We start from the raw sequence: 12,932 nt of genomic DNA, 5'->3' as shown, positions 1-12,932 counted from the left end.
TTATCTATCCCTTTTTGGATGAATTTGCTACTTTTGGGGTGAGTGGCTATTCTGTGCTTCAAAGAATGTGCTGGATTGTGGGCAGATTAAAGCTGCATCTTGTGCAATCAGTGGTGCTGCATTCACATTGAATCTGATTTGATCTAAGAGTTGAAAATAAAGAACAAAGAGCTACATTCAGGGCGGAGCTTGAAAAATCCATCCATACCAAGCACACTAAAGCTTTAATCAAGAAAGCAGAGGGGAGAAGACCTGAAGACTTCATGAAGATGCTTGCTTCATAAAACTTTGGGGGGAGATTGTTAGCATCAAATTGATCCTAATAATTATCTCAAAAAAGTTTTATTAAGTAATCGGGGCTAAGAATGGAACATCTGAAGATGCTGTTGCGCCAAAACGTCTAAGTCTGGAAGAAGACCAGCCGCTGTGCTAAATTGACCAAGTATAGACGACCAGAGCCTCTGTGAAGAGACACCAGAACCAGAGCCTCTGTGAAGAGACACCAGAACCAGAGCCTCTGTAAGAGACACCAGAGCCTCTGGTTGTATTGACCAGAGCCTCTGGTTGTATTGACCAGAGCCTTTGGAGGACCATAGCCTCTCTGGTATGTCTATCCTCTGGTCTATCCTCTGGTCCTTCAAGACGACTATCTTCAGAATTCTATTTTGGATAAGGCTAATCCTATTTTGGATAATACTAATCTTATTCAGATTATCATGAATTACTGCCTATATAAGTAGTGTTTCAGGTAGAGAAAAATATATGAGAGCAAATAGAAAAACATTGTAAACACATAGATTCAGATACATCTCATGAGAGTCGATTAGGGTTCTTGAGAGTTTGTAATTTCCAATTCAATAAAAAAAGTCGTCGATTTCTATTTCATCTTCTTCTTCTACAAATTTCTCTTGAATTTCCTTATTAAATTATTCTATTGTCAGATCTGGGTTTTAACATTTACCTTTAGACTTAATGAAATTGGGCCACAAAGCAAGTATACAATACAGCCCAACGTCGTCCTTTCAAGTAATAAGGAGGTACAAGTACCGGAATATCGTCCACATGGATTGGAGCAAAAGTTAAATCAGAGTCCAATAAAAGAAAAGATTTCAGATGACAAAAACGAAGACTTTAGTTTAATTCCGAGTTAACACAGGTAATATAACAAAATAATAAAGCAGAATAATAAAGCAGAATAATAAAGGTWGAATAATAAAGGTAGCRCGGGTGTAAGATTTGGGGTGAAACGTAAACACGAAATCCAGCAGACAAGGCTGTGGAAGAACCAGTCCCACCATTTATCTTGAAGGTATTCCTCTCGGACTTCACCTTTGCACTATATTATAGCTTTGCACCCATATCTCTATGTGGTGTTCGGACCAGGAATAGTGACAAAATGGTGTTTTCAAGWTATATGGCTAAACAAATCTCTTTGTTAAAAATCMCTCTTTCGAGCCGATTCCCATATCATTCAAGTTGGCATGTTCTTGATAGTTCATCTCTGAATCTATCACACTTTGACACTTTTAGAGAGTGACCAACCCGTCGGGAGCTAAGTTTGAAAAACATAAATGACAAGTCTCCTTGTCGGTAACTTTCTCAAGTCTACCTCTTATATCATTCAAGCTGACGTGCTTATCATGGCTTATCTCTAAGTCNTAAGTTTGAAAAACATAAATGACAAGTCTCCTTGTCGGTAACTTTCTCAAGTCTACCTCTTATATCATTCAAGCTGACGTGCTTATCATGGCTTATCTCTAAGTCMATGGYACTTTAACACTTTCAAAGTGATCAACTCGTCAAGAAGTGTGCTTGGCTTTATAAAACTTGAATGAAATAGTGGAACATTGTTATTGCGAAACAACGTCCACTTTCATTCGGTTTAACATTTCACCCTTTCCCTTCACCCGAGCTAATGGAATTAGCTACTCATTACGGAAAGTAAATAACATAAATAAATGACATAAAGTAAAGACATGAATGTAAATAACTGAAAGTAAATGACAGAAAGTAAATACGGGAAGTAAATGGCAATAAAGAAACAAATAAAAGACAAAATGTAATGAATGATAATTAAAAGCTTGTAAATACTACTAATAAGATGAGAGTGTTTTTGGGAGTACAAAAATGGAACCAAATTCGTCCAGGGGATGATATCAAAAGAGAAGACAAAGGCTTTCTTTTATACCCAAGAGTTTAACATAAAACAAAAACATGGAAAGAAGGAAAAAAGTACATGAATGGACTAGAAAAAAGGAGGTATCATCTCCATCAAATCATGTCAACAAAAAGGTCTTCTCCATCTTGTTTCACCAGCTGTTTGAGGGCCAAAACGAGGGCTTCTTCAGCTCAGACCTCCATCCTTGACAATGGCTTAACCAATAAGCACTTCTCCAAAAAGCCAAAATGCAGCCGGGCAATGCTGCTGGAATGCTGCAGCATTATAGTGAAGTGTTATAAGTCAAAATATGTCATCTACTCCAAATTGTTGTAAAAACAAATTCATCATYAYMTTTAGCTCCAAACATAACAAATGGAAAATAAGGAAGTAAAAATGACTCAAGGTTGGGATAAACTATGAAAATCTACCTATTAAACATAAGAAATAGGTACTTTAAGCATGTAATAAACCATGCTTATCATACCCCCAAACTTAAAGTGTTGCTTGTCCCCAAGCAATCAAATGACAACTAAAAATGACTCAATATAGTAAGGTATACCAGATTAAGGCAGTAAGTGCACACATAAAGCGAAGCATATCATTTATGAACATCATAGCCATTCATAAATTTTTAGCAAACCATTCAAAGCCTTCTTTTCATGTATGAACCATATGCTAGCACTAGTCTTTTCCTTAATGAACTCAACACACCCCTTTCATGCTGGGGTCAATAGGACTTGTTTAAGGCTCTCCTCTCTTTGGCTATTTTCTTCTCACTTTGCCTTTTTCCTTTTATGCTTCATCATTTAATTTTTTTTAAATTTTTTGGCACTATGTGCTCTTTATGATGAAAGCATGCACATTGCCCCTATGGGACATTTTTGTGCTATTAAACAGATCCCACAAAGGTTTTAGAGCTTTGCTCTTTTGTTTTAGAATCTGTGGCCTTTGTGGTGCACCCTCCCCCAAACTTGAACTTTTGACAATGCCCTCATTGGCTATGTTGGTGGAAAGTGTATAAGGCTACAAGTGGCTTGTTTGAGAGTTTAAATGAAGAATGGYMTAAATCATACSCAAATGTGTATTGGTGTGTGAGTTAAATTTGGCTCAAGARAAGACATAWGCTAGTTCTAGCAAGAACACTATTTAGTAGGTGAATGGCTATTTACCCTCAAATTTATTTAGGCTATGATATCAAGAACTGTAAGCAATGATCATGTAATCAAGTATGAAAATAAAGCTAAAAAGCAAGAAAACTATCCCAAGACTTAAAATAAAAATAAAAGTTGGAGACTAAAGATGAATGAATGAACCTGTCCTACTCCAAGGGAGTAGGCTGTGTGGCATGAGGCTCCATAACTGCATCCAAAGTTGCATCTCTATGCTGCTCATTCTCTTCCTTTAACCTCTTGTGTTCTTCTTTGAGGCTCTTCAGCCTCTTCCCCATCTTTTTCGACTTCTTGCTCATCATCTCCTTCATATGCACCTTTAATTCTCTCAAATCTCTTTTCCCCTGCCTCTGCCCTTTTTTAATCTGCTTCTTAACTTCTGTTTTTAGCTTCTCTATCTTGTCCATGAATTCAGATCTTTGCATCAAGATGCTGTCCAGCAGGTTGTTGTTTTGAGACAGCAAATCTTGAATCATTCCCATTAAGTCTACTGCTCCCATACTCCTGCTTGTTCTCTCCTTCAGCCTTGACACAACTTTTAGGTCTATGATAGACCTTTCTGCTCCTTCCTTGATGATGACATCTTCTTTGAAAACTGGCACTCCTTCACTCTTCAACAACCTGTCAATGACCCCAGGGAGATACAACTTCCCTTGGGTCCTGTTAGCACAATACACAATAGCCTTGTGTAATATCTCTCCCACATTAATGGTTTTCCCCTTGAGAATGCAGTACAGCAGGACCATCCTTTCAACATTAAGGGAGCAGTCATGGGTTGTGGGATGCAGGGAGTGCTTGACAAAATTGACCCATACATTAGCATTGGGGGTCAAATTGGCAGCTTTGAAGACCCTTAAAGAAAAGTTTGTATGATGTTCCCATGTTGTGCCTGGTCTTGCCACTGCCTCACAGATTTTATTGAGCTTACTTAGAGGCAGTGTCCTTAAGGATCTCAAAGTCTGAATTTAAATGAGTGGTGAGACCTAAGACATTGTTCAATGTCTCATCATCAAAGGATAAGCAAACACCTCTATCCTTTATCATACATGAATTGCTAGCAGCAACCTCAGCATAGAACTCCCTAATAAGTGAGAGATTGTAAGAGCTATATACCTCACAGAAGCTTTGCCATCCCAACCTTCTAATCACCTCTTTGATAAATGGGCACTCTTCCACACTCTTGTGATCAAAACCTTTGTTGGGCCAAACAGTCTTGTTTTTGAATTTCTCAAACAGAGCCTTGGCCTTGACAGAACTGAAGCCCTCCAAAGGTAGCATGGATCTCTCTGTGATTGCTGGAATGGAAGAAGTAGGAGCAGGCTGTTCTTTGGATGCTGCAGCATTCTATGACTGCCTTGTGATTCTTCTAGGAGAGTCCTCTAAGGCTGCTGCCTTGCCTTTTTCAACAGCACTAACTTTCTTCTTTTTGAGTGCAGGCCCTGTGGTTTGAGTAGTTTTCTTGGCTGACTTCTTTCCCAAAGCCTTCCTCTTCTTAGAGGGAGGCTTCACATGAGTGGGACTAGGAGATGCTAGTGTTTCAACAACCTCTAACAAAACATCCATGGATGTTTGTTCCACAGTGTTCTGCTTAGAATGATCAATCCCCATTTTGGCTAAGAAATCATCAATGACCTCAAAGTCCTTGCTTTGAGGTGTGGTCTCAACAAACTCTTGAATGGGGGTATGGGTGGTTTCAACATTCCAAGGAAGTAAGTAAACCCTTCCCAAGTCCTCTGCCTTAGTGGCATCATCCTCAGACTTAGATGAAATATAGTCTTCTACAAGCACAGTAGGGTTGAAAATTACCTCAATGTCATGTTCTGATTCATCCACAGGAGGTTCATTGAGATCATTGATTTGAACTCTTTGTTGGCTTGACTCTTGCACAGGGGATTCTGCCATTGTGGAAGATGAAGGGACAACCGATTATGGATGAGTAGGAACAACCTCTTCTTTACTCATGGACATAGAGTCACTGTTTTCACTTAGCTCTACCAACTCTGGTCTAGCATTTGAGGGTAGAACAGTGTTTCTCCTTCAGTCGCTTCTTCAAAGAGGTCCCCTTGGAGGGGGATGGGCAGCTGCTCTCTTTAGCCTGACCATGGTTGAAGACAGCAAATGATGGAGGATGGAAATGGAAAAATGCAGAAAAGGGGAGGGTTTATGAGTGACAGTAGGTACGGTGCTGGTGGTTGTTAGGCCGGTGATGGTGGTGAGGTTTTGGAGTGATGGGGAGAGTAATGAATGGAAGAGTGGCGGGATTGAAAAGGTGGGTTAAGAAAAAGGTGGTTTAATGATGGTTTTCTAAGTAGCACTTAATGGTTCTAAGAGGTTACCAGCCGGCGGTTTCTCAAGGAAGGTAAAGGGTCATTAAAGCTTAAGCCTTTTCATTTATTGAGACACAACCCTCCAAGCCCAACCTATCATCTTGTGACAATTTTTTCTCCTTGACTGAAAAGTGAGTGATGAAGGTGTAAGAGGTTGTGTAAGGTACCATGTACCTCCTTGTACTATCTTGTACTATACTAAGACCTAAACCTTGGTTTAACCTTAACCCATCTTTCCTCCTCTCTTTCTTTTTCAAAAACCAGTGCCAAATTTCCCCAACACCATAAAAACAATCTTTTTCAAGAAAAGTTTAAAAATAAAAGCTCAACCCACTTTTCCCGGTTCACACAGAGCTGCAGGCCTAGAATGCTGCAACATTATGAGCAGTTTACCAAACTTTTATTCAAAAACACACCAAACCATGAAAACTTTAAAACACAACCAACCTATGAAATTGAAATTTATTTACAAACAAAGGTGGACTTTTAAGAAGTCCAAGGGGGATCTTTCAGATTTTAGCAGAGAGCAGCACAACTCTCAGAGTGCTGTTCTGAGACCGTTGCCGGATCATGGTACACTTTTACCCTTTGGCCATTAACCTTGAAAATAGAATTATCTTCCAGGTTTACCAAATCCACTGCTCCATAAGGATAAACTTTAGAAATAAGAAAAGGCCCAGACCATCTAGACTTAAGTTTTCCAGGGAATAACTTCAGTCTAGAATTAAATAACAGCACAAGCTGGCCTTCTCTCAATTCTTTGTGCTGGATTCTATTATCATGCCATTTCTTTGTCTTTTCCTTACAAAGTTTGGCATTCTCATAAGACAACAACCTATGTTCCAGCTCACACAGTTGTAACGTCCTTTTCTTTTCGGCTTCTTTTAAAGACATATTGAGCTCTTTGATAGCCCAGTATGCTTTRTGCTCTAGCTCTAAAGGCAGATGGCAGGCTTTTCCATAGACTAGCTTGTATGGKGACATACCTATTGGTGTTTTAAAAGCAGTTCTGTATGCCCATAAAGCGTTGTCTAATTTAAATGCCCAATCCTTTCTATTGGGTTTTACAATTTTTTCTAAAATGCCTTTTATTTCCCTATTAGAGAGCTCAGCTAAGCCATTTGTTTGTGGATGATAAGYCGTGGCAATTCTGTGGTTAATATTATATTTTTCAAGAACTCCCTTCAACAAATTGTTTACAAAGTGGGTACCTTTGTCACTGATTAGTGCCTTCGGTGTACCGAACCGTGTGAAAATTTGTTTTTGAAGGAACTTAACCACAGTTTTTGCGTCATTTGACACACATGCCATGGCTTCTACCCACTTGGATACATAGTCAACAGCCACAAGAATGTACTGACAATTATTTGATGAGGGGAAAGGACCCATAAAGTCTATTCCCCAAACGTCAAATAATTCAACTTCTAGTATCCCATTTAATGGCATTTCATTTCTATTGGAAATGGAGCTACTCCTTTGACATTCGTTGCACCTCTGTACAAAATTGTGGGAATCTTTAAAAAGTGTTGGCCAATAGAAACCTGACTGTAGGACCTTGGTTGCAGTCCTCTGACCTCCAAAATGGCCCCCGTATGGTGCATGATGGCAATGATGCAGGATTGCTGCCACTTCAGATTCAGGCACGCATCTTCTCAGAATCTGATCTGCACCAAGTCTAAATAGAAACGGGTCATCCCACAAATAAGATTTAGCATCATGAAAGAATTTCTTTAACATGTGACCTGTGTAATCAGAGGGTTTTATTCCACAGGCCAATAAATTAGCTAAATCAGCAAACCATGGTGTTTTAGGCTGGTTTATCATGAGGATTCTCTCATCTGGAAAACTATCATTAATGTCCAATCCCTCTCTCTCAGGTTCTTCCAACCTAGACAAATGGTCTGCCACTTGATTCTCTATTCCCTTCTGATCAAGTATCTCTAAGTTAAATTCTTGCAACAAAAGCACCCATCTTATCAACGTCAGTTTTGCATCTTTCTTTGAGATTAGGTACTTGATGGCTGTATGATCAGTATGCACAATTACCTTTGTTCCCATCAAATAAGACCTAAATCTCTCAAAAGCAAAAACTATAGCCAATAATTCTTTCTCAGTTGTGGTGTAATTGATTTGTGTCTCATTCAAAATCTTACTTGCGTAGTAGATTGAATGAAACACCTTCTCCTTCCTTTGCCCTAACACAGCACCTACCGCCCAATCACTAGCGTCACACATGATCTCAAAAGGTTTGTTCCAGTCAGGGGCAACTACCACTGGTGCGATAACCAAAGCTTTTTTCAAAGTTTTGAATGCATTTCTGCATTCATCATTAAAATTGAATTTTTGGTCATGCTGAAGGAGTAAACAAAGAGGTTTTGAAATTTTTGAAAAATCTTTGATAAACCTTCTATAAAATCCGGCATGACCCGAAAAGCTTCTGATTCCCTTAACCGTGGTAGGTTCGGGTAGTCTTTTCAATTACCTCAAGCTTTGCCTTATCTACCTCAACCCCTCTTTTTGAAATCAAGTGCCCCAGAACAATACCTTCTTTGACCATGAAGTGACATTTCTCCCAATTAAGAACCAAGTCTGTTTCCTCACACCTTTCTAAGCTCTTTTTCAAATTATTTAAACAATTGTCAAATGATGAGTCATATACAGAAAAGTCATCCATAAATATTTCAATGGATTTTTCAAGCATATCAGAAAATATGGACATCATACATCTTTGAAAGGTGGCAGGAGCATTACATAGTCCAAATGGCATTCTTCTAAAAGCAAAGGTGCCATAAGGACATGTAAAGGTAGTATTTTCCTGGTCCTCGGGAGAAATGGCTATTTGATTGTACCCTGAATACCCATCTAAGAAACAATAGTACTCTTTTCTGGCTAATCTGTCTAACATTTGGTCAATGAAAGGTAGTGGAAAATGGTCCTTTTGGGTAGCCTTGTTTAGTCTCCTATAGTCCATGCATATTCTCCAACCTAAAACAACTCTGGTGGGGATAAGTTCATTTTTGTCATTTGTGATCACTGTGAACCCTCCTTTCTTGGAAACACACTGGACCGGACTAACCCAAGAACTACTGGCTATCGGAAAGATAACTCCAGCATCCAACCATTTCAAAATCTCTTTCTTGACTACCTCTTTCATGACAGGGTTCAGTCTTCTCTGAGGTTCTATGGACATGAAGTTTTTATCCTCTAAGATGATCTTGTGTTGACAAATAGAGGGACTAATCCCTTTCAGGTCAGCAATGGTCCATGCTAAGGCCTTCTTGTGCAATTTCAGCATATCCACAAGTTTCTTTTCTTGATGTAATTCTAGGGTAGATGAGATAATGACAGACAATTTTCCTTCTTCTCCTAGAAAAGCATATTTCAAGTGGGATGGGAGTTGCTTTAACTCCAACTCAGGTGGTGATTCTATTAATGGGGTGAAGTCTTTTTGCTCATTATTTTCAAGCAGCTCAAATGTTGCAGCATCCACTGGGACAACATTAGTTCCTATTTCCTCTATTTCCTCAATACTTTCCTCTTCTATTTCCTCATCATACTCTCCTTCCAACTTAAGGTTTCTCTGAACTTTTTCTTCCAAACCCATCTCCTCTATCTCAGTTATTCTTGAACATTCTTCCAAGTAATCAGGGTACTTTAGAGAGTTGAAGACATTAAAGGTGACTTTTTGGTCCTGGAGTCTCATGGTTAACTCTCCTTTTTGGACATCAATCAGGGTTCTTCTGGTGGCTAAGAAAGGTCTTCCTAAAATAATCGGAATGTCCTTATCGGCCTCAAAATATAGTATGATAAAGTCTACCAGAAATATGAATTTGTCAACCTGCACCAAAACATCTTCAATTTTCCCCTTAGGATATGCTATGGACTTGTTGGCCAATTGGAGTGTGACGGTGGTGGGTCTAGCCTCTCCTATGCCTAAGGTGTTAAAGACAGACAAAGGCATGAGATTAATACTAGATCCTAAGTCACATAAGGCTTTCCCTATCTCCTTCCCTCCTATTAAACAAAGAATGGTAAAACTCCCTGGATCTTTTAGCTTAGGGGGTATGCTATTTGTCAAAAGCGCACTACATCCTTCAGTTAGGGCTAMTGTCTCATACTCAGTCAACTTCTTCTTCTTGCTTAAAATATCCTTCAGAAACTTAGCATAACTAGGCATTTGCTCAATTGCTTCAACAARGGGTATGTTGATGTGCAATTCTTTAAACACATCCAAGAACTTTTTAAAATTCAATTCCTCTTTCTGATTCCTCAACCTTTGGGGGTAAGGAACATAAGGAGGGATTGGTTTTATCACATTTTTGCTTGGAGGTGTTGAGCAAGATGGGTCTTGAATGTCCTGAGTCTTTGTGGTGCTCTTTAGTGGTTCTGGTGGAATCTTATTATCAAGCTTAGGGGTCTCTAACCTCAGTCCCTTCTGACTTCTTCTGAGTTTCCTCTGGAAAAACTAAAGGGAAGTTTGATCTAGGGGGAACAAGAGTAGTGGTCTCAGATGTTTGCTTTTCTAAAAGTGGGACCGGTCCTTCTTTGAGAAGGACTGACACTAGATCACTAGGTTCTGACAGTCTTGATGTATTATCTTTCTGCACTTTTTCTGTCAACTTCTTTCCACTCCTAAGAGTTACTACTTTCACATGCTCCTTTCCTAGGTCTCTAGGGACTTCTGTATTGCTGGGCAAGGTTCCATGGGCTCGACTATTCTGGTTAAGTGCAAGTTGACTGACTTAAGTCTCTAAATTCCTGATGGCAGCACTTTGTTGATTAATCAAAGCTTGATTTTGGGCTTGAGCCTGTGCTAAAAGTCCTTTAATCATTGCTTCCAAAGAAGATGATGATTCTGCCTGTGGAGGAGGTTTGTTCTGAAAATGTGGCTGAGAATTTTGAAAACTTTGTTGGTGGTTCTGAGAGTTAGAACTGTTTGCATGATGTTGTGGTTGGAAATTAGAAGTTCCTTGTTGCTTATGGACTGGTGGATTAAGGCTGGGACTGGTCCAAGAAAAGTTCGGGTGCTGTCTCCAACTGGCATTATATGAGTTAGAGTAGGGATTTGATTTATTTTGAACATAATTTACTGATTCAACATTATGAGAACAATGTTCATATGAATGATCCCCACCGCAGCACACACATTGCACAGATAGGACTGTTGGAACAAATGTGTTAGCAGCTTGCTGTACTCCCTGACCAGAAGTTAAATTTTTCAATAAATTGGTCATGGAGGTAAGTTGAGCTGTTAATGCAGTATATGCATCCACCTCATGTATTCCAGCAGTCTTTTTCTGTGGCTGGGCACGTGGGTCAGCCCAATGCCCATTGTTTGCTGATATCTTTTCTAGGATCTCATATCCCTCATTATAGGTACTGGATGTAAAGGCTCCGCTTGCAGTCGCGTCGAGCATTTGTTTTGCCATGAGACTTAACCCATTGTAAAACGTCTCAAGTTGAATATAGTACGGAATGCCATGGTGTGGGCATTTCCTTAACAGCTCTTTAAACCTTTCCCACGTGTCAGGAACAGCTTCATCATCCAGTTGTTTAAAAAGACAGATTTTGTTTCTGGACTTAGCGTTCCTTGTTGGTGGGAAATATTTTCGCAAAAATTTTTCCGCCATGTTACCCCATGACGGCATTGATCCTGGTGTTAAAGAGTTAAACCATGCTTTTGCCCGATCCCGTAATGAAAATGGAAATAAAGTAAGTCTGAGAGCGTCATTGGACACTCCCGGGATCAGGAAGGCATCTGTGATTTCCATAAAAGACTTTAAATGAGAATGTGGGTCTTCTGAGGGTAGTCCAGCAAATTGGCCATTAGTCTATAACATGTGAAACATTATCGGTTTTAGCTCGAAATGGAGAGCGGCCATATGTGGTCTAACTGTCCCAGAATTTAATTGCTCAAAATCCGGGATAGCATAATCCATGATCCGTCCATTTTTGGAATTTGCCAGATTAATGATGTTCGGAGTTTGTGCCCTTTGTTGCTCATTAGGGTCCAATTCTGTGTCCAAATTATTATCATTTTCATGATGTGGGTTTCCTTGGTGAAAAATTGGGAACGGTGATATTTGCCCAAAAATTGGCGGTTGGTTTTCCAAATATGGTACTTCCGGAATGTTGGGAGCAGGTAACTCCATGTTGGGAGGGAGAAGAGCCTGAAATGCTCTCTGAGCCCTCCTTCTATGGTGAAACGTTCTCTCAATGTCTGGATCAAATTCGAAAAATTCCCTGCGATGTGTTCTTGGCATACACCACTTTTCAAAAACAGGTACTAGAAAAATCAAATCTTTTACTTTACTCAAAAGAAAACTTTCAGCTTGCCAGTCCCCGACAGCGGCGCCAAAAACTTGGTCGGTCAAATCCTTTACCTTTAGACTTAATGAAATTGGGCCACAAAGCAAGTATACAATACAACCCAACGTCGTCTTTCCAAGTAATAAAGAGGTACAAGTATCGGATTATCGTCCACATGGATTGAAGCAAAAGTTAAATAAGAGTCCAATAAAAGAAAAGATTTCAGATGACGAAAACGAAGACTTTAGTTTAATTCCGAGTTAACACAGGTAATATAACAGAATAATAAAGCAGAATAATAAAGCAGAATAATAAAGGTAGAATAATAAAGGTAGCGCGGGTGTAAGATTTGGGGTGAAACGTAAACACGAAATCCAGCAGACAAGGCTGTGGAAGAACCAGTCCCACCATTTATCTTGAAGGTATTCCTCTCGGACTTCACCTTTGCACTATATTATAGCTTTGCACTCATATCTCTATATGGTGTTTGGACCAGGGATAGTGACAATTCAATAAAGAAAGCGCCGTCGATTTCTATTTCATCTTCTTTTTCTACAAATTTCTCTTGAATTTCCTTATTAAATTGTTCTATTGTCAGATCTGGGTTTTAACATTTACCTTTAGACTTAATGAAATTGGGCCACAAAGCAAGTATACAATACGGCCCAACATCGTCCTTCCAAGTAATAAAGAGGTACAAGTACCGGAATATCGTCCACAGGGATTGGAGCAAAAGTTAATTAAGAGTCCAATAAAAGAAAAGATTTCAGATGACAAAAACGAAGACTTTAGTTTAATTCCGAGTTAACACAGGTAATATAACAAAATAATAAAGCAGAATAATAAAGCAGAATAATAAAGGTWGAATAATAAAGGTAGCACGGGTGTAAGATTTGGGGTGAAACGTAAACACGAAATCCAGCAGACAAGGCTGTGGAAGAACCAGTCCCACCATTTATCTTGAAG

At 39.3% G+C, this 12,932-nt stretch overlaps 1 non-coding gene across 1 annotated transcript; it reads left to right on the top strand.

Annotated features, from left to right (window-relative positions):
- Positions 1-11,132: 11,132 nt before the first annotated feature.
- On the top strand, positions 11,133-11,239 carry LOC112516057. Its single transcript, XR_003069576.1, has one exon. It is a non-coding gene; the product is annotated as a small nucleolar RNA R71 (small nucleolar RNA).
- Positions 11,240-12,932: the final 1,693 nt, after the last annotated feature.

This window comes from Cynara cardunculus (genome assembly GCF_001531365.2).
Source record: "Cynara cardunculus var. scolymus isolate 2C chromosome LG 7, CcrdV1, whole genome shotgun sequence".
Taxonomy (NCBI): Eukaryota; Viridiplantae; Streptophyta; class Magnoliopsida; order Asterales; family Asteraceae; genus Cynara; species Cynara cardunculus.
The sequence above is the reverse complement of the archived record's forward strand: the minus strand, read 5'-3'. Positions and strand labels throughout refer to the sequence as shown.